Raw genomic sequence first — 22,440 nt, 5'->3', positions numbered from 1 at the left:
TGTCACTAAGGTGGTACTTTATCAAGAGTGGTATGGGGATAGTTCCTTAAAATTTCTACTGCTGCTGCTGTTTTTCTTCTTCCTTTTACTTCTTATTGTTTTTGTTGATTTGGACATTGAGCTTTGTTTCTTAGGCTTCATTTTTCTCTATTTTTTATTACTTTCTTATTATTCTTAAAGAACAGGGTATATTTAAGCAAAAACGCTGATGTACTCGGTAACTTCAAGTATGCCATAACTCCTGGAGCTATTAGAGGTAACATACTACTGTGAAATTTATTCTTACATCCCATGATACTTTTAGACCGGTTTTGATAATCATAAACATACATTATTGATCTATTTAAAAGATGGTTTGTGGATCTTACAATTAAGGGATAAATGTTCAACGTTTTTGTGAACTGGCATAGCGAAGGGAAGTCTCTCGCTGAAAATATAAAGGCACACGTCGCCCTAGACAACTGCCTGCTCTTAAAATGCATATCACTGGCGATCAGATGTTAACCAACTGTGACACGAGCCGTTTAAATTGCGTACATTCTGACTCATCAAAGGAGCCGCCTTGCAGAGATGGAGAGGCACAAGCATATCAGAGTGTGGAGTTACCGAGAAGCAAGGCTGAAGACGCTCGTAGCAGCCAGCACAGACACCTCCTCACAAGATGACCATCGCTGCAAATTGCTCAGGGAGCCATATCGACTCGTTGACAGGTCTAAAGCCAACACCATAAGCGGTGGGGGGCAATGCGTCGGCTGTAAGTGTCGGGAGTGTGTGGAGGATCATTGTCACTGCCGTAAAAACAAACTTAAATGCACAAGGGCATGCAAGCAAGACGTGTGACAACCAGCCCATAAAAGGGCGAAGGAGTGGATAATCTTTGCCCTGGAGATGATTCAGGCTCAGCATGACTAACATTAAAATTCTCCTCATAAGGTGAAGACAACCTGCATCTTCAATGAAATGCAATAAAATGCTACTTTTTAATGACGGAAGACATCCTATTGTAAAACAGTGCTTTTTAATTTACTATTTTGAAATTTAGAAAGTGCTAATTCTTGTCTCTAGCGAACCAGAATGCCATAATAAACTTAAATAAAACCAAGAAAAGGGACCTACATGTACACCTTTTATAACTCCATTAGCCCATTATTTTTATTACCGAGTGAATAAAAGCGAGTGCTATGCTAAACACTGATTGAACGCATTAGCACGTAATACTGTTTATGTAATATTTAACCTCGGCTTTTCTTCAGCAAGGTGCTAATTTACTAAAATTATCACATATAATGAAAACGACACTCATTTACGTTTTGGAGATTCACCATATTTTACTATTCCGGACAAAATTGAAAGAAAGATTGGAAAACAGTCTCCAAAGTCTGATTTGCAAGCATTTCTTTTCACTAGACGAGTTCGTCGACGCTTAGTGAGTTTTCTTAGTCAAAATTGTAGACTTGAATTCTATGTTAGTGTTACTCGTAAATTTGTAGGGGTCAATTTGCTTACTTTTCTGAACTTGAGCTGTGGAAATGACGTTGTTTATGATTGTTTTAGAGGAGAGTCTGTTAGAAATGACACTGCAAATGGCTCCAAGATGGAGATCTATAAAACATAGTAGTGTGAGTGGCTACCTAATGAGGCTCTGCAAGACATGACGTTGTGAGTGGCTACCGAGTCCCTATACAAAATGACGTTACTAATGGCTAAGTACAGAAGCTCTCCAAGACAAAACATTGCAAATGGCTGCTTACTGAAGCTCTACAAGACAAAACGCAGTTAGTGGCTACATCCTGAAGCTCAACGAGACGTGAGTGAAGGAGACGTTGCCGGTGATCGTCTAAGGCAATGTGTTGTCAAGGGATGTAACAAATAACGTTAGTTATATTCAAGACAGCCAAATTCATCGTCCTCAGAGTTCTCTCAATTTCACCCTCTCAGGCTAGCCTGTAATAGAATACAATATTTTGTATCATCGTTGCCTTACTTAAGTCTCCCAGCTCAAGCTGACAGACTCCATTATCTCATGATAGCAATCCGTCCTGTGCGAAGGAATATGGCAGGATGGAAGCTAATTTTTGTTCCCACAATGTAACTGTCATTTAGAGTGGAACAGGTTATTCGTGCACTGCTAGTTTACCTAGCTTTGTTTAATAATAATAATTACATAAATAATAATAATTATAATAATAATAATATTAATAATAATAATAATAATATTAATAATAATAATAATAATATTAATAATAATAATAATAATAATATTAATAATAATAATAATAATAAGATCGATACCATGCCTAACCCTTCTAGGGTAGGGTAGGTGCCTGAGCCCGAGCCTTTAGCTCATAAGACTGTCATTCCCATTTGTCCCCTTGGGGCAGGGATGGCAGACCAGAGAGGCCTAGCTTGTGGCTAGGCCTGGGGACAGTTGGTCCCAAAGATGAGGAGGTACTTGTGCCTCCTCCCATGGGAGACTTAGGTCTCAGACACTCCCTAAAGAGGGAGCCAAGGCCGGGCCACCACTTGGAAAAGGCCCGGGCCGGGAGAATACCGGCTAATCTTTAATAATAAATAATAATAATAATAATAATAATAATAATTATTATTATTATTAGTTTGCTCCTAGATGCGTATTATTACGTTATGTTTAGATTTAGTGGCTTACTATATCCAGTGACCTTTTGTATTCTAGACATCATGACTTTTTTCCACTATTTGGTATGACTCACTAGAAAAAATTTGTATTAATGCAAGTACACATATTCCTGCCTCGTTCTTCCTCCCTTCTCCTCTTTGTCTCTCTCTACCTTCTTCCCTTGTCTTCATTCTCCCTCCATTCACGGTCTAAACACATTATCACCTTCTTATTACATTATATATATATTTAACAATTCGCAAACAGGCGAAAATATTTACAAACATTGTCTCTACGTCCACAGCAGGACTCGAACCTGCTAACTCTGTATCAGAGTCCACAGTACTTTACCACTGAGCTAGACCCAAGATAAGTATAGGCGCTTAGCCGAAGCTAAGCGATGTCACCCCATACCCCATATATATATATATATATATATATATATATATATATATATATATATATATATATATATATATATATATATATATATATATATATATATATATATATATATATATATATATGTGTGTGTGTGTGTGTGTGTGTGTGTGTAAAACAAACACAAATCTCTGGTGACTCGAACCTACGAACCTTGGGACAAGGTACGCAGTGCTCTAACCACCGTACCACACTGGACCAATAACTTGGTGCCCAGCCAACGCAAGATGATCCAAGGCAGCTAGCATTCAGGCAGGTCATGTTTTCTATTTCGTCTCATCCCCTGCATGCATTTACTGACTGGAGATTTTTTACAATGTTTAGAATTCCCAGAACAGACGAAATGTTCTGCGAATTCTAAACACACACACACACACACACACACACACACACACACATATATTTACCTCACTATAGGCTTAATTTCAAGGCATCTTATGTTATTCATACTTTCTGACTCCACATTGAGGTCTCCTGGTATCACAGCCTCGTATAGTTAACATACAGTAAATAAACAAAGTGGTGTCTTGTGGCTCGGTTGGTATCGCACTCAGCTTGCACATTGTGTGTCCCAGGTTCGATCCCCGGTACGGGTGGAAACTTGGTGCATGTTTCCTTACACTTGCTGCCCCTCTTCACCTAGCTGTTGTGGCCAGTGATAGTATACTTTAGATAGGGCTGGGCTTTGAAATGAGCCCAGGTAGGATAGCAGATATTAGCCTGTAAAATTAGCATGCTTAAAAAAAAAGTCAGCTTATATATTTCTCTCCCTTAATAATAATAATCTTTCTACAGGTACATGATACAACTAACATCACTGACATACTATATAGAAAGCCCCTGGTTATGCAAAGCATTTCGGGGAAATTCGGTTAATTTTGTCTCCAGGATGCGACCCACACTAGTCGACTAACACCCAGGTACCTATTTATTGCTCGGTGAACAGGGACAGGAGGCGTCTCAAGCTACCAACCGGAGGACCAGCTGGAATTAGCACACCTACATTACCAGCCAGTCACCTCGTCCAGGCCACAGCTGTGAGACTGGATGGCCACCAACCACCCGTCCATTAAGGCCTCTTCGTTACTCCTGTAATCACCACATACATCTTCATCCTCTTATCCACAATCACACAAGCTAAAAAGGTATTCTAACACGGCATTCATTATTGTACACTGAGTAGACATAAATGCCTCTCTCGGACTCGTGTGTTTTCTAAGGCAGAAGCCGGGTTACCAGGTTCTAGCGGCGCCTCTATTTGTCCAGAATAATTTGGTTGTGATATCTCACTTGCCTTTCCTGCACGGTTGGTTACTGGTCGTCTTCGTGGTGAAGCTCTTACTGAGGATAGCAGACATGTTAGTAGTCACTAGTATAAGTAGTGGTAATTATACTATAAATAATAATACATATATGGGTGGTTTAATTAGCAGTGCAATACCCAGGTGTTGCACAAAAGTCTTGTTCGTCAACCTGACGGAATTACATTCCTTTGATGTAATGAAGTCGTAGTAGAATAAGTGCACACACACACACACACACACACACACACACACACACACACACACACACACACAAACACACAATAACTTCTGGAGTCGACAAGCAGGATTCAGGAGAGGCAGGATACGCAAAGTACAATACAAAGAAGGGCATGTAACACGATAAAGTGAAGTGTCACAGGCACCATAAAAGATAAATTCATCTCCATCCCCCCCAAAAATAACAAGCCTGCGTGACAGCAAACTATTCACAAATATAGAAAGAACGGAGGGAAGAAGGGAAGAAACGAATGGAAGAGGAAGGAAAGGAGGAAAGGAGGGTGAGGGTAGCCACAGTCAACACCAAAGAAGAGATGAAATAAGAACAATAACTGAGAAGCACAAAGAGAAAATCTACGTGACAGTTTCTAGGTGACAGACTCGTCTGTCACCTAGAGACTATCGAGAGGACAGCTTCAACAAAAACAGAAAACAAAAACCAAAGTGTTAAGTGTTACAAGTGCATGTGACTGATGCTGACTTCAATTACAACAACATAGAGGAACCAAACCTCCAACATCAGGAAGAAATGATCATCCAAGACCCCTACTATTGCAAGGGTCCCAATCTGAGCACCACAAGGGGGGTTCCCAACTAAACCCGTCGTAGGGTATTGGGACCAAGGCCAGCCCAGAGGCAGCAACACACTCACAAGTTTAGTGGCTGTTTAGATCGGTATCCCCCTCCACAATAAACTTCAAAAACAAACACCGAGATGTATTGTGGCTCTCTACAAGAGAGAGAGAATAATAAACTAGTTTATCTGATATTTTCAACGTATCAATAAACATTCGAGACTCGAGAGTACAAGGTATAAACCAAGCCGAGAGTCCAACAGTAAGACCCCTTCCCTCTATTTTAAAAGCTATTCTGTGATATATAAAAGCTAGTTTAGACTACGAAATATCAAGTAAGATCTTAAATGAGTTAATAATTATTAATGTTCTAAATGCACTCATCACTATAAGGGTTCAGAATGTATAATTCATACTAAGAATGTGAATTTCAACGTTGCGTCTCTGTACACACGTCATTACGGTCTGAAGGACTGAACAGGTTAGCCAACACTTTCATAGTTATCTGATATTTTGAGCCTGCCTCTGACCATCAGAGATATTTTGATCGTGCCTCTGACCATCAGAGATATTCTGATCGTGCCTCTGACCATCAGGGATATTCTGATCGTGCCTCTGACCATCAGAGATATTCTGATCGTGCCTCTGACCATCAGAGATATTCTGATCGTGCCTCTGACCATCAGAGATATTCTGATCGTGCCTCTGACCATCAGGGATATTCTGATCGTGCCTCTGACCATCAGAGATATTCTGATCGTGCCTCTGACCATCAGAGATATTCTGATCGTGCCTCTGACCATCAGAGATATTCTGATCGTGCCTCTGACCATCAGAGATATTCTGATCGTGCCTCTGACCATCAGAGATATTCTGATCGTGCCTCTCACCATCAGGGATATTCTGATCGTGCCTCTGACCATCAGAGATATTCTGATCGTGCCTCTGACCATCAGAGATATTCTGATCGTGCCTCTGACCATCAGAGATATTCTGATCGTGCCTCGGACCATCAGAGATATTCTGATCGTGCCTCTGACCATCAGAGATATTCTGATCATGCCTCTGACCATCAGAGATATTCTGATCGTGCCTCTGACCATCAGAGATATTCTGATCGTGCCTCTGACAGTCAGAGATATTCTGATCGTGCCTCTGACCATCAGAGATATTCTGATCGTGCCTCTGACCATCAGAGATATTCTGATCATGCCTCTGACCATCAGAGATATTCTGATCGTGCCTCTGACCATCAGAGATATTCTGATCGTGCCTCTGACCATTAGAGATATTCTGATCATGCCTCTGACCATCAGAGATATTCTGATCGTGCCTCTGACCATCAGAGATATTCTGATCGTGCCTCTGACCGTCAGAGATATTCTGATCGTGCCTCTGACCATCAGAGATATTCTGATCGTGCCTCTGACCGTCAGAGATATTCTGATCGTCCCTCTGACCATCAGAAATATTCTGATCGTGCCTCTGACCGTCAGAGATATTCTGATCGTGTCTCTGACCGTCAGAAATATTCTGATCGTGCCCTTGGCCATCAGAGATATTCTGATCGTGCCTCTGACCGTCAGAGATACTCTGATTATGCCTCTGACCATCAGAGATATTCTGATCGTGCCTCTGACCATCAGAGATATTCTGATCGTGCCTCTGACCGTCAGAGATATTCTGATCGTGCCTCTGACCGTCAGAGATATTCTGATCGTGCCTCTGACCGTCAGAGATATTCTGATCGTGCCTCTGACCATCAGAGATATTCTGATCGTGCCTCTGACCGTCAGAGATATTCTGATCGTGCCTCTGACCATCAGAGATATTCTGATCGTGCCTCTGACCATCAGAGATATTCTGATCGTGCCTCTGACCATCAGAGATATTCTGATCGTCCCTCTGACCATCAGAGATATCTTGATCGTGCCTCTGACCGTCAGAGATATTCTGATCGTCCCTCTGACCATCAGAGATATCTTGATCGTGCCTCTGACCGTCAGAGATATTCTGATCGTGCCTCTGACCGTCAGAGATATTCTGATCGTCCCTCTGACCATCAGAGATATTTTGATCGTGCCTCTGACCGTCAGAGATATTCTGATCGTGCCGCTGACCGTCAGAAATATTCTGATCGTGCCTCTGACCATCAGAGATATTCTGATCGTGCCTCTGACCGTCAGAGATATTCTGATCGTGCCTCTGACCATCAGAGATATTCTGATCGTGCCTCTGACCATCAGAGATACTCTGATTATGCCTCTGACCGTCACAGATATTCTGATCGTGCCTCTGACCATCAGAGATATTCTGATCGTGCCTCTGACCATCAGAGATATTCTGATCGTGCCTCTGGCCGTCACAGAGACTCTGATTATGCCTCTGACAGTCAATGATATTCTGATCGTGCCTCTGACCGTCACATATGCTCTGATCGTGCCTCTGACCGTCACAGATATTCTGGTCGTGCCTCTGACCGTCACAGAAATTCTGATCGTGCCTCTGACCATCACAGATATTCTGATCGTGCCTCTGACCGTCACAGATATTCTCATCGTGCCTCTGACAGTCAGAGATATAATGATCGTGCCTCTGACCGTCACAGATATAATGATCGTGCCTCTGACCGTCACAGATATAATGATCGTGCCTCTGACCGTCACAGATATAATGATCGTGCCTCTGACCGTCACAGATATAATGATCGTGCCTCTGACCGTCACAGATATAATGATCGTGCCTCTGACCGTCACAGATATAATGATCGTGCCTCTGACCGTCACAGATATAATGATCGTGCCTCTGACCGTCACAGATATTCTGATCGTGCCTCTGACCGTCAGAGATATAATGATCGTGCCTCTGACCGTCAGAGATATAATGATCGTGCCTCTGACCGTCACAGATATTCTGATCGTGCCTCTGACCGTCAGAGATATAATGATCGTGCCTCTGACCGTCACAGATATTCTGACCGTCACAGATATTCTGATCGTGCCTCTGACCGTCAGAGATATAATGATCGTGCCTCTGACCGTCACAGATATTCTGATCGTGCCTCTGACCGTCAGAGATATAATGATCGTGCCTCTGACCGTCACAGATATTCTGATCGTGCCTCTGACCGTCACAGATATAATGATCGTGCCTCTGACCCCCAGAGATATAAGGATACATATCCACACCTATTTTCTCATTCTAATTCTATTCAGAAATATTACTCATCCATTCATTTGGGGAACGCTAAACCCGTAGAAGTCACACGGCAGCTTAGGAATGGGAAACAAGTTCAACTCAAAGAAGGGGAGGCAGGCTCAACCCCATGGATCAAGAGCCCTTCAACTAAAAGAATGCACCCCTCCCTCAATAAAAAAGAAAGCCAAACACATTCAGGGACTTATAAAGTTCACTCAGCGGGTGCGTATATATATATATATATATATATATATATATATATATATATATATATATATATATATATATATATATATATATATGTATATATATATATATATAAGGTGATGAGGGTATCAAATGATTTAGATAAAGAAAAATTGGATATCATATTGGGGAGGAGGAGTATGGAAGAAGTAAATGTTTTCAGATACTTGGGAGTTGACGTGTCGGCGGATGGTTTTATGAAGGATGAGGTTAATCAGAGAATTGATGAAGGAAAAAAGGTGAGTGGTGCGTTGAGGTATATGTGGAGTCAAAAAACGTTATCTATGGAGGCAAAGAAGGGAATGTATGAAAGTATAGTAGTACCAACACTCTTATATGGATGTGAAGCTTGGGTGGTAAATGTAGCAGCGAGGAGACGGTTGGAGGCAGTGGAGATGTCCTGTTTAAGGGCAATGTGTGGTGTAAATATTATGCAGAAAATTCGGAGTGTGGAAATTAGGAGAAGGTGTGGAGTTAATAAAAGTATTAGTCAGAGGGCAGAAGAGGGTTTGTTGAGGTGGTTTGGTCATTTGGAGAGAATGGATCAAAGTAGAATGACATGGAAAGCATATAAATCTATAGGGGAAGGAAAGAGGGGTAGTGGTCGTCCTCGAAAGGGTTGGAAAGAGGGAGTCAAGGAGGTTTTGTGGGCGAGGGGCTTGGATTTCCAGCAAGCGTGCATGAGCGTGTTAGATAGGAGTGAATGGAGACGAATGATACTTGGGACCTGACGATCTGTTGGAGTGTGAGCAGGGTAATATTTAGTGAAGGGATTCAGGGAAACCGTTTATTTTCATATAGTCGGACTTGAGTCCTGGAAATGGGAAGTACAATGCCTGCACTTTAAAGGAGGGGTTTGGGATATTGGCAGTTTGGAGGGATATGTTGTGTATCTTTATACGTATATGCTTCTAAACTGTTGTATTCTGGGCACCTCTGCAAAAACAGTGATAATGTGTGAGTGAGGTGAAAGTGTTGAATGATGAAAGTATTTTCTTTTTGGAGATTTTCTTTCTTTTTTGGGTCACCCTGCCTCGGTGGGAGACGACCAACTTTTTGACAAAAAATATATCTATATATATATATATATATACAGACATATATATATATATATATATATATATATATATATATATATATATATATCGCAAACCAAATCAAGCGATACAAGATGCAAAACAACCAAGGGAGGAGTAGAGTGATAGCTCTAGGCCTTTAGTGTTCCAATCAACACATCAGGAGCTTGCAAAACTGCGGAAAAGAGGAGGATGTCCAAGCAAGTACGTTCCCATAGGACGTCTTTACATGTGAAAACATATTACGTATATGTATATATATATATATATATATATATATATATATATATATATATATATATATATATATATATATATATATATATTGATCAATAACAACACTGCACTAACCAAGGAGTCGAACCAATGCTGTCTTGGCCCGTCTCATGGTAAGCGAAAACGTGTGATGCTTTACACCACTACAACACAATTCTTAACAATGGCGCATCCAGCCAAGCTAGATGTTGTACCCGTCACCGTATGTCCATCGATGGCGGGAACATCTAGCTTGAATGGATGCGCCATTGCTAAGGATTATGTGGTCTAGTAAAGCGTCATGCGTTTTCGCTCACCATGAGGCGGGCCAAAACAGCTTGGGTTCGACTCCTTGGATAGTGTAGTGTTGTTATTGATCAATACAGTTCATTTTGTGGGTACAATAATATGTATATATATATATATATATATATATATATATATATATATATATATATATATATATATATATATATATATATATATATATATATATATATATATATATATATATATATATATAAATATATATATGTATGTATGTATGTATATATATATATATATATATATATATATATATATATATATATATATATATATATATATATATAATATATATATATATATAATATATATATATATATATATATATATATATATATATATATATATATATATATATATATATATATATATATATATATATATATTTATATATATTTATATTTATATATATATATATATATATATATATATATATATAATATATATATATTTATATATATATATATATATATATATATATATATATATATATATATATATATATATATATATATATATATATATATATATATATATATATATGCATTACAAGAATTAACTGTTAATAGCATAATGGAATTAAGTAATAATTAAGATTTAATTCACACATAAACCACAAATCAGAAATGAAAACTGGATGACGCGGTTTGTTTAAAGTGTTGACATCATGGTTTTGTAGTTATTATTCTGTATTAATGTTTAATGGTACGTGTGTAAATATTACTTGTTGATGGGTCAGTGGAATGTTGGCGTGGAGACCTGGCTCACCTGTGTTATGTGTGTGTTGGCGTGGTGACCTGACGAATTATAAGGCGAAAATCTCTTCTAGCTCCTCAGAGCTGGGGCGTGTGCCCAAAATACAGCAGGCATTACCCCTTTGAACAGCCGCACTGAGCCGCTGGAACAAAAAACTAGCTGCCCTGGGATCCCTAGTTACTCTGATGAGTATTTTTCCCAGCTCCTTAATTAAGGAATTTAGATGCATTCTTTCCCCATGAGCCAAGGGTCTCTAAGCCTATGGGAACAAACATATAATGATGGGCAAGTTCTCCATATTTTCTAGACCTTTGGGACTCCCTGAAGCTGGCAGCTGCCCCTCCTTCCTCCCTGGTGTATTGGAGATAGGTATCAGCCAAGGTAGATGCACATGTATAGTCCCACACCACCTGCTTCCCGTCTGTCCAAGCTTGAAGGGTGATACCATCTCGACGCTTCTGGCTGCCATCAGATCTGCATAGCTGGGGTGGCTCCCTTACTGCTGGGCATCCGGCTGTTGTGAGGCTCCTCTTGATAATGTTATTAACCTCCTCATGTCTTGCAGTCTTTCCCTTCGATTTACAGCACACAAGACCATGGTACCCGAATCGGTCTGCTGCTTCACTGCCACAAATACACCTGTGTTCGGCGAGAATAGGGGCGGCAAGTCGAAGGGCAACACCGATGCGGATGGTCTGTGGGTCGAGGCGTGTGCCAAGGCTGGAGTTGAGAACAGCCAACAGAAAGTCCCCTGCATGAGGGGCTCTCACTGCCAGGAGGCGGGCTCTATCCTTCCCTGACACACTCTGAAACATTGTTGAGGCTATATTTTCCACTATTGTTGGGGGGAGCAGGTCTGGTTTCAGAGCCCCTTAGTTTATCCCAGATCATGGCTCCGTCAATGAAAATTTGGTACTGGACTCCAATCTTGTCCCTAAGATGTTCAGGGAGAATCGCTGCTACAAGCCCTCTGGATGCAATACATGAGGACAGAAAAGCAGGTAGCGCAATCTGTGATGACTTGCGGATACCAATGCCTCCTAGTCTGACTGGAAGTGTAGCTTGGTTCCACTGCCCGTCTTCTAGAGTAAGGTTAAGTACTTTCGTAAAAATCTGCCTCAGAATACTGTCATATTCGTGCAGTATAGGGTTATCATATGAAGGTGCACATCTTAGGAAATATGTCAACCTGGGCAGACTCAAGCACTTTGTGAGAAGGTACAAGGCATCGTGGGTGTCCAGATTGCCTATTCGTTGTTCCATTCTCCTTAACTCTTCCAATTTCTTCCTGAGAACTGTCAATGGAATTGCTTCCCAGAGGTGCTCCTAGCAAGACACTGTTTGTGGGGGCAATGACTGCTGCTCCTGGTAGTTTTGATCTCACTGCATTTATCACTGGTTGACTGACTGAGATGATTTCACATTTGGATGGATTCAGGATAAGACCCATTTCCTGTCCCCTTGTCATTACCTGTGTAAGATCGTGTAGGAGGGACTCCTTTGTACCTGCTAGTGTGCCATCATCTAGGAACCAGATGTTTAGCTCGCTGGTCAGTCTGACTGTGATTTCCCTAACTGCTATACAGAAGAGAAATGGTGCAAGAGGATCTCCATGTTGATCACCCTCCGATGATGTGATTTCATGCTCTCCAAAGAGAAGCATTGATTCCTTGCTATACCCAGCTGAAACAAAAGGGAAGAGACCAGGGAAATGTTCTTGAACTGCTTCTAATACCACGTCTCTTTTCAGGAGATAAAATGAATTCTTGAAATCTAATTTTACCACTGCATTGTCCTCAGGCAGGTTGTTGATATACGCCCTTGTTGCATGATAAGATAAGATAAGATTTCGTTCGGATTTTTAACCCCGGAGGGTTAGCCACCCAGGATAACCCAAGAAAGTCAGTGCGTCATCGAGGACTGTCTAACTTATTTCCATTGGGGTCCTTAATCTTGTCCCCCAGGATGCGACCCACACCAGTCGACTAACACCCAGGTACCTATTTGCTGCTAGGTGAACAGGACAACAGGTGTAAGGAAACGTGTCGAAATGTTTCCACCCGCCAGGAATCGAACCCGGGCCCTCCGTGTGTGAAGCGGGAGCTTTAGCCACCAGGCCACCGGGCCACAAGCACAAGCATGAACCGCTGCTTCACTTCCTTGAGAGACCCCAAAGCCAAGCCGGTTTGGTTGAAGCATCATATATATATACATACATATATTTTTTTATTTTTTTTTTATTATCACACCGGCTGATTCCCACCAAGGCAGGGTGGCCCGAAAAAGAAAAACTTTCATCATCATTCACTCCATCACTGTCTTGCCAGAAGGGTGCTTTACACTACAGTTTTTAAACTGCAACATTAACACCCCTCCTTCAGAGTGCAGGCACTGTACTTCCCATCTCCAGGACTCAAGTCCGGCCTGCCGGTTTCCCTGAATCCCTTCATAAATGTTACTTTGCTCACACTCCAACAGCACGTCAAGTATTAAAAACCATTTGTCTCCATTCACTCCTATCAAACACGCTCACGCATGCCTGCTGGAAGTCCAAGCCCCTCGCACACAAAACCTCCTTTACCCCCTCCCTCCAACCCTTCCTAGGCCGACCCCTACCCCGCCTTCCTTCCACTACAGACTGATACACTCTTGAAGTCATTCTGTTTCGCTCCATTCTCTCTACATGTCCGAACCACCTCAACAACCCTTCCTCAGCCCTCTGGACAACAGTTTTGGTAATCCCGCACCTCCTCCTAACTTCCAAACTACGAATTCTCTGCATTATATTCACACCACACATTGCCCTCAGACATGACATCTCCACTGCCTCCAGCCTTCTCCTCGCTGCAACATTCATCACCCACGCTTCACACCCATATAAGAGCGTTGGTAAAACTATACTCTCATACATTCCCCTCTTTGCCTCCAAGGACAAAGTTCTTTGTTTCCACAGACTCCTAAGTGCACCACTCACTCTTTTTCCCTCATCAATTCTATGATTCACCTCATCTTTCATAGACCCATCCGCTGACACGTCCACTCCCAAATATCTGAATACGTTCACCTCCTCCATACTCTCTCCCTCCAATCTGATATTCAATCTTTCATCACCTAATCTTTTTGTTATCCTCATAACCTTACTCTTTCCTGTATTCACCTTTAATTTTCTTCTTTTGCACACCCTACCAAATTCATCCACCAATCTCTGCAACTTCTCTTCAGAATCTCCCAAGAGCACAGTGTTATCAGCAAAGAGCAGCTGTGACAACTCCCACTTTGTGTGTGATTCTTTATCTTTTAACTCCACGCCTCTTGCCAAAACCCTCGCATTTACTTCTCTTACAACCCCATCTATAAATATATTAAACAACCACGGTGACATCACACATCCTTGTCTAAGGCCTACTTTTACTGGGAAAAAATTTCCCTCTTTCCTACATACTCTAACTTGAGCCTCACTATCCTCGTAAAAACTCTTCACTGCTTTCAGTAACCTACCTCCTACACCATACACTTGCAACATCTGCCACATTGCCCCCCTATCCACCCTGTCATACGCCTTTTCCAAATCCATAAATGCCACAAAGACCTCTTTAGCCTTATCTAAATACTGTTCACTTATATGTTTCACTGTAAACACCTGGTCCACACACCCCCTACCTTTCCTAAAGCCTCCTTGTTCATCTGCTATCCTATTCTCCGTCTTACTCTTAATTCTTTCAATTATAACTCTACCATACACTTTACCAGGTACACTCAACAGACTTATCCCCCTATAATTTTTGCACTCTCTTTTATCCCCTTTGCCTTTATACAAAGGAACTATGCATGCTCTCTGCCAATCCCTAGGTACCTTACCCTCTTCCATACATTTATTAAATAATTGCACCAACCACTCCAAAACTATATCCCCACCTGCTTTTAACATTTCTATCTTTATCCCATCAATCCCGGCTGCCTTACCCCCTTTCATTTTACCTACTGCCTCACGAACTTCCCCCACACTCACAACTGGCTCTTCCTCACTCCTACAAGATGTTATTCCTCCTTGCCCTATACACGAAATCACAGCTTCCCTATCTTCATCAACATTTAACAATTCCTCAATATATTCCTTCCATCTTCCCAATACCTCTAACTCTCCATTTAATAACTCTCCTCTCCTATTTTTAACTGACAAATCCATTTGTTCTCTAGGCTTTCTTAACTTGTTAATCTCACTCCAAAACTTTTTCTTATTTTCAACAAAATTTGTTGATAACATCTCACCCACTCTCTCATTTGCTCTCTTTTTACATTGCTTCACCACTCTCTTAACTTCTCTCTTTTTCTCCATATACTCTTCCCTCCTTGCATCACTTCTACTTTGTAAAAACTTCTCATATGCTAACTTTTTCTCCCTTACTACTCTCTTTACATCATCATTCCACCAATCGCTCCTCTTCCCTCCTGCACCCACTTTCCTGTAACCACAAACTTCTGCTGAACACTCTAACACTACATTTTTAAACCTACCCCATACCTCTTCGACCCCATTGCCTATGCTCTCATTAGCCCATCTATCCTCCAATAGCTGTTTATATCTTACCCTAACTGCCTCCTCTTTTAGTTTATAAACCTTCACCTCTCTCTTCCCTGATGCTTCTATTCTCCTTGTATCCCATCTACCTTTTACTCTCAGTATAGCTACAACTAGAAAGTGATCTGATATATCTGTGGCCCCTCTATAAACATGTACATCCTGAAGTCTACTCAACAGTCTTTTATCTACCAATACATAATCCAACAAACTACTGTCATTTCGCCCTACATCATATCGTGTATACTTATTTATCCTCTTTTTCTTAAAATATGTATTACCTATAACTAAACCCCTTTCTATACAAAGTTCAATCAAAGGGCTCCCATTATCATTTACACCTGGCACCCCAAACTTACCTACCACACCCTCTCTAAAAGTTTCTCCTACTTTAGCATTCAAGTCCCCTACCACAATTACTCTCTCACTTGGTTCAAAGGCTCCTATACATTCACTTAACATCTCCCAAAATCTCTCTCTCTCCTCTGCATTCCTCTCTTCTCCAGGTGCATACACGCTTATTATGACCCACTTCTCGCATCCAACCTTTACTTTAATCCACATAATTCTTGAATTTACACATTCATATTCTCTTTTCTCCTTCCATAACTGATCATTTAACATTACTGCTACCCCTTCCTTTGCTCTAACTCTCTCAGATACTCCAGATTTAATCCCATTTATTTCCCCCCACTGAAACTCTTCTATATATATGTATATATATATATATATATATATATATATATATATATATATATATATATATATATATATATATATATATATATATATATATATATGAATACGTTCCAAGCGAATACGTTCGCAGGGGAACGTATTCGCTTGGAAACCCTCCTCTTTTCTGCAATTTTGCAAGCTCCTGATGATGTGTTGATTGCAGCAAAAAAGCCTAGAGCTATCATTCTACTCACCCAGTGGTTGTTTTGCATCTTGTATCGCTTGGTTTGCGATATTTGCTTAATATATCTATCTATCTATCTATCTATCTATCTATCTATCTATCTATATATATATATATATATATATATATATATATATATATATATATATATATATATATATATATATATATATATATATATATATATATATATACATGGTACTTAAATTACAATGATTAAAAGTCCCGACACGCGTACGTTAACTATTTATTTTAGCTAATTAGCAATATATTATCTATAATTAAGTTATGGTGAGTTATAGCGACATGCTGTAATTTTCAATAATTTGTAGGATTACCTGGTAAATTATGGCTTCTTGTTTGATGTTATTATATATTTAAATTAATTTTTTCATTAATTATCTAGATTTATTATTTTATTTTATTTAATTTATTCGACTCGAAGGAGGTACTATAAGGTTCCCATGATATATACACTGAGAGATGTATTTCTCTCAGTATACATACACTGAAAAGTTCATTTCTCTCTGTGTATATACACAGATGTGTATTTCACCCAGTGTATATGCAGTGAGTGGTGCATTTTTCTCAGTGTATATACACTGAGAGAAATACACTTCTGTAAATACACTGAGTGGTGTATTTTTCTCAGTGTGTATACACCTTTGTAAATACACCTTTGTAAATACACCTTTGTTTATATGCACTGAGTGGTGTATTTCTCTCATCATATATACACTGAGAGGTTCCTTTAATCTCTTCTTAAGGGATAAGAGTACACCTCTTTGGTTTTGAACAGATTACCTGCAGCCTTAATGACTCTTTTGTAGTCGATAGGTTTTAAACCCCATTACCCATGTAAGGTTACATGTCAGAGGTACATGGAAGTGGAGGGCCTAAGTTTTTATGTGGTCAAGATGGACTCTATATTCCTAGGCCTGCTACAATAGCAAAGAATAAATCATTTGCTTATAAATTTTTCACTTTACTTGCAAGGTGCGTGGTTCCCTCAGGTCCTGCTGAATAATAGCGACGAATTTCATTTGTGCAACAATAGCAAGGAAGAAGAGGTGAGAGGAGAATACGAACTCTTGCTGTGATTTATCGGTGAGTGCAGCAACAGCAGTGTATTTTCATGACCAAGCAAGTACTCAGAAATGCAACTGTGCTTTCGTGTAAGGGAAAGGGGAGGATGCAGGCAACAAGCCACAATATACAGACAGGCAGGAGGCCACAGTATGCACATAGGTCACAGTATGCATGCAGCAGGCTAAAGTATGCAGGCAGGTCACACATTAAAGAACGAAAAAGGCACAATACCGTGACTGGAACAATACACAAATAACCCGCACTTAGGAGAGAGGAGCTTACGACGACGCTTCGATCCGACTGGGACTGAACTGTGTGTATTAAGATCACAGTATGCAGGCAGAAGGCCAACCTATGCAGGCAGGAGGTCACAGTATGCAGGTAGGCCACAGTATGCAGGCCGCATATCGCAGGTCACGGAATGAACATATCGCTGCAAGAAACAGTGTGCATGATACTATACCAGACACAGAATACAGGTAACTTTATGGTCACAGTAAGCAGAGTCAAAATTTTCTAAACATTAACTTAGCTCATTTCGTTTTCTCTCTCTCTCTCTCTCTCTCTCTCTCTCTCTCTCTCTCTCTCTCTCTCTCTCTCTCTCTCTCTCTCTCTCTCTCTCATTTTCTGTCTCTGTCTGTCTATCTGTTTGTCTGTCTGTCTCTGTCCGTCTGCCTGTCTCTCTCTCTCTCTCTCTCTCTCTCTCTCTCTCTCTCTCTCTCTCTCTCTCTCTCTCTCTCTCTCTCTCTCTCTCTCTCTCTCTCTCTCTCTCTCTCGTTCTCTCCTCCAAGAGCATCATGATTGCTGATAATTATTATTGTAGATGAATGGTTCAGAGAACCGACATGTTGTTGAATTAGACACAGGTGCAACTCTTGGGTATCTTTATTGAGGACACGTATCGCCACACAGTGGCTTCATCAGTCCATACAAAGGAGAAAGATACCCAAGAGTTGCACCTGTGTCTAATTCGATAATTATTATTGTTTGTTTTAAAAAACACAATTCTTAAATTTGAACATTAATAATTCCTATCTTGCAAGAGCTGGTAAACAATTTTTTAGTGGGTTAGTTGCAGCGTGAAGCTACCTTGAGGTGATTGCATCTGTTACGGCATGCAACATGAGCAATTTGCTGTCCCAGGGTTGAGAGACGAAATGGAACGCAGATTTAGATTTAGATGTTGCAGCCGAAGCAGTTAGTTTACTCTGCACCCCATATCGAATCCTGTGGAAGGCAGCGCGAGAACACATGCCTAGGACCCAGGGTCCCAAGAGTGTTAATGAAACCACCGTCTGAACGTGGATGGCTCAAACCAAGGACTGAACCATCCACGATGATCTCTGACGGTGGTCATGGATGTTAGATTCTGTCAGCAGGAATCATTGAGCGAGTGTAGAGAGCAGGCATCCCTGAGCGAATGTGGAGAGCAGGCATCCCTGAGCGAGTGTAGAGAGCAGGAATCCCTGAGTGAGTGTAAAGAGCAGGAATCCCTGAGCGAGTGTAGAGAGCAGGAATCTCTGAGCGAGTGTAGAGAGTAGGCATCCCTGAGTGAGTGTAAGGAGCAGGAGTCCCTGAGCGAGTGTAGAGAGCAGGCATCCCTGAGCGAATGTAGAGAGCAGGAATCCCTGAGTGAGTGTAGAGAGCAGGCATCCCTGAGCGAGTGCAGAGAGCAGGCATCCCTGAGCGAGTGTAGAGAGCAGTAATCCCTGAGCGAGTGTAGAGAGCAGGCATCCCTGAGCAAGTGTAGAGAGCAGGTATCTCTGAGCGAGTGTAGAGAGCAGGCATCCCTGAGCGAATGTAGAGAGCAGGCATCCCTGAGCGAATGTAGAGAGCAGGAATTCCTGAGTGAGTGTAGAGAGCAGGCCACCCTGAGCGAGTGTGGCGAGCAGGCATCCCTGAGCGAGTGTAGAGAGCAGGAATCCCTGAGCGAGTGTAGAGAGCAGGAATCCCTGAGTGAGTGTAAAGAGCAGGAATCCCTGAGCGAGTGTAGAGAGCAGGAATCTCTGAGCGAGTGTAGAGAGTAGGCATCCCTGAGTGAGTGTAGAGAGCAGGCATCCCTGAGCGAATGTAGAGAGCAGGAATCCCTGAGTGAGTGTAGAGAGCAGGCATCCCTGAGCGAGTGTGGAGAGCAGGCATCCCTGAGCGAGTGTAGAGAGCAGGAATCCCTGAGCGAGTGTAGAGAGCAGGCATCCCTGAGCAAGTGTAGAGAGCAGGCATCTCTGAGCGAGTGTAGAGAGCAGGCATCCCTGAGCAAGTGTAGAGAGCAGGCATCTCTGAGCGAATGTAGAGAGCAGGCATCCCTGAGCGAGTGTAGAGAGCAGGAATCCCTGAGCAAGTGTAGAGAGCAGGAATCCCTGAGCGAGTGTAGAGAGTAGGCATCCCTGAGCAAGTGTAGAGAGCAGGAATCCCTGAGCAAGTGTAGAGAGCAGGAATCCATGAGCGAGTGTAGAGAGCAGGCATCCCTGAGCAAGTGTAGAGAGCAGGCATCTCTGAGCGAGTGTAGAGAGCAGGCATCCCTGAGCGAATGTAGAGAGCAGGCATCCCTGAGCGAGTGTAGAGAGCAGGAATCCCTGAGCGAGTGTAGAGAGCAGGAATCCCTGAGCGAGTGTAGAGAGTAGGCATCCCTGAGTGAGTGTAGAGAGCAGGCATCCCTGAGCGAATGTAGAGAGCAGGCATCCCTGAGCGATTGTAGAGAGCAGGAATCCCTGAGCGAGTGTAGAGAGCAGGCATCCCTGAGCGAATGTAGAGAGCAGGAATCCCTGAGCGAGTGTGGAGAGTAGGCATCCCTGAGTGAGTGTAAAGAGCAGGAATCCCTGAGCGAGTGTAGAGAGCAGGCATCCCTGAGCGAATGTAGAGAGCAGGAATCCCTGAGTGAATGTAGAGAGCAGGCATCCCTGAGCGAGTGTGGAGAGCAGGCATCCCTGAGCGAGTGTAGAGAGCAGGAATCCCTGAGCGAGTGTAGAGAGCAGGCATCTCTGAGCGAGTGTAGAGAGCAGGCATCCCTGAGCAAGTGTAGAGAGCAGGCATCTCTGAGCGAGTGTAGAGAGCAGGCATCCCTGAGCGAATGTAGAGAGCAGGCATCCCTGAGCGAGTGTAGAGAGCAGGAATCCCTGAGCGAGTGTAGAGAGTAGGCATCCCTGAGCGAGTGTAGAGAGCAGGAATCCCTGAGCGAGTGTAGAGAGTAGGCATCAATGAGTGAGTGTAAAGAGCAGGCATCCCTGAGCGAATGTAGAGAGCAGGCATCCCTGAGCGAGTGTAGAGAGCAGGAATCCCTGAGCGAGTGTAGAGAGTAGGCATCCCTGAGTGAGTGTAGAGAGCAGGCATCCCTGAGCGAGTGTAGAGAGCAGGAATCCCTGAGCGAGTGTAGAGAGCAGGCATCCCTGAGTGAGTGTAGAGAGCAGGCATCCCTGAGCGAGTGTAGAGAGCAGGAATCCCTGAGCGAGTGTAGAGAGTAGGCATCCCTGAGTGAGTGTAAAGAGCAGGAATCCCTGAGCGAGTGTAGAGAGCAGGCATCCCTGAGCGAATGTAGAGAGCAGGAATCCCTGAGTGAGTGTAGAGAGCAGGCATCCCTGAGCGAGTGTGGAGAGCAGGCACCCCTGAGCGAGTGTAGAGAGCAGGCATCCCTGAGCGAGTGTAGAGAGCAGGAATCCCTGAGCGAGTGTAGAGAGCAGGCATCCCTGTGCGAGTGTAGAGAGCAGGCATCCCTGAGCGAGTGTAGAGAGCAGGCATCCCTGAGCGAGTGTAGAGAGCAGGAATCCCTGAGTGAGTGTAGAGAGCAGGCATCCCTGAGCGAGTTTAGAGAGCAGGCATCCCTGAGCGAGTGTAGAGAGCAGGAATCCCTGAGAGAGTGTAGAGAGCAGGCATCCCTGAGCAAGTGTAGAGAGCAGGCATCTCTGAGCGAGTGTAGAGAGCAGGCATCCCTGAGCGAGTGTAGAGAGCAGGAATCCCTGAGCGAGTGTAGAGAGCAGGCATCCCTGAGCGAGTGTAGAGAGCAGGCATCTCTGAGCGAGTGTAGAGAGCAGGCATCCCTGAGCGAGTGTAGAGAGCAGGAATCCCTGAGCGAGTGTAGAGAGCAGGCATCCCTGAACAAGTGTAGAGAGCAGGCATCCCTGAGCGAGTGTAGAGAGCAGGCATCCCTGAGCGAGTGTAGAGAGCAGGAATCCCTGAGCGAGTGTAGAGAGCAGGCATCCCTGAGCAAATGTAGAGACCAGGCATCTCTGAGCGAGTGTAGAGAGCAGGCATCCCTGAGCGAGTGTAGAGAGCAGGAATCCCTGAGCGAGTGTAGAGAGCAGGCATCCCTGAGCGAGTGTAGAGAGCAGGCATCTCTGAGCGAGTGTAGAGAGCAGGCATCCCTGAGCGAGTGTAGAGAGCAGGAATCCCTGAGCGAGTGTAGAGAGCAGGCATCCCTGAACAAGTGTAGAGAGCAGGCATCCCTGAGCGAGTGTAGAGAGCAGGCATCCCTGAGCGAGTGTAGAGAGCAGGAATCCCTGAGCGAGTGTAGAGAGCAGGCATCCCTGAGCAAATGTAAAGAGCAGGCATCTCTGAGCGAGTGTAGAGAGCAGGCATCCCTGAGCGAGTGTAGAGAGCAGGAATCCCTGAGCGAGTGTAGAGAGCAGGCATCCCTGAGCAAGTGTAGAGAGCAGGCATCCCTGAGCGAGTGTAGAGAGCAGGAATCCCTGAGCGAGTGTAGAGAGCAGGCATCCCTGAGCGAATGTAGAGAGCAGGCATCCCTGAGCGAGTGTAGAGAGCAGGAATCTTTGAGCGAGTGTAGAGAGCAGGAATCCCTGAGCGAGTGTATTC

This window comes from Cherax quadricarinatus, chromosome 25, assembly GCF_038502225.1.
Source record: "Cherax quadricarinatus isolate ZL_2023a chromosome 25, ASM3850222v1, whole genome shotgun sequence".
NCBI classification, from domain to species: domain Eukaryota; kingdom Metazoa; phylum Arthropoda; class Malacostraca; order Decapoda; family Parastacidae; genus Cherax; species Cherax quadricarinatus.
This window is presented reverse-complemented; position numbering follows the sequence as displayed.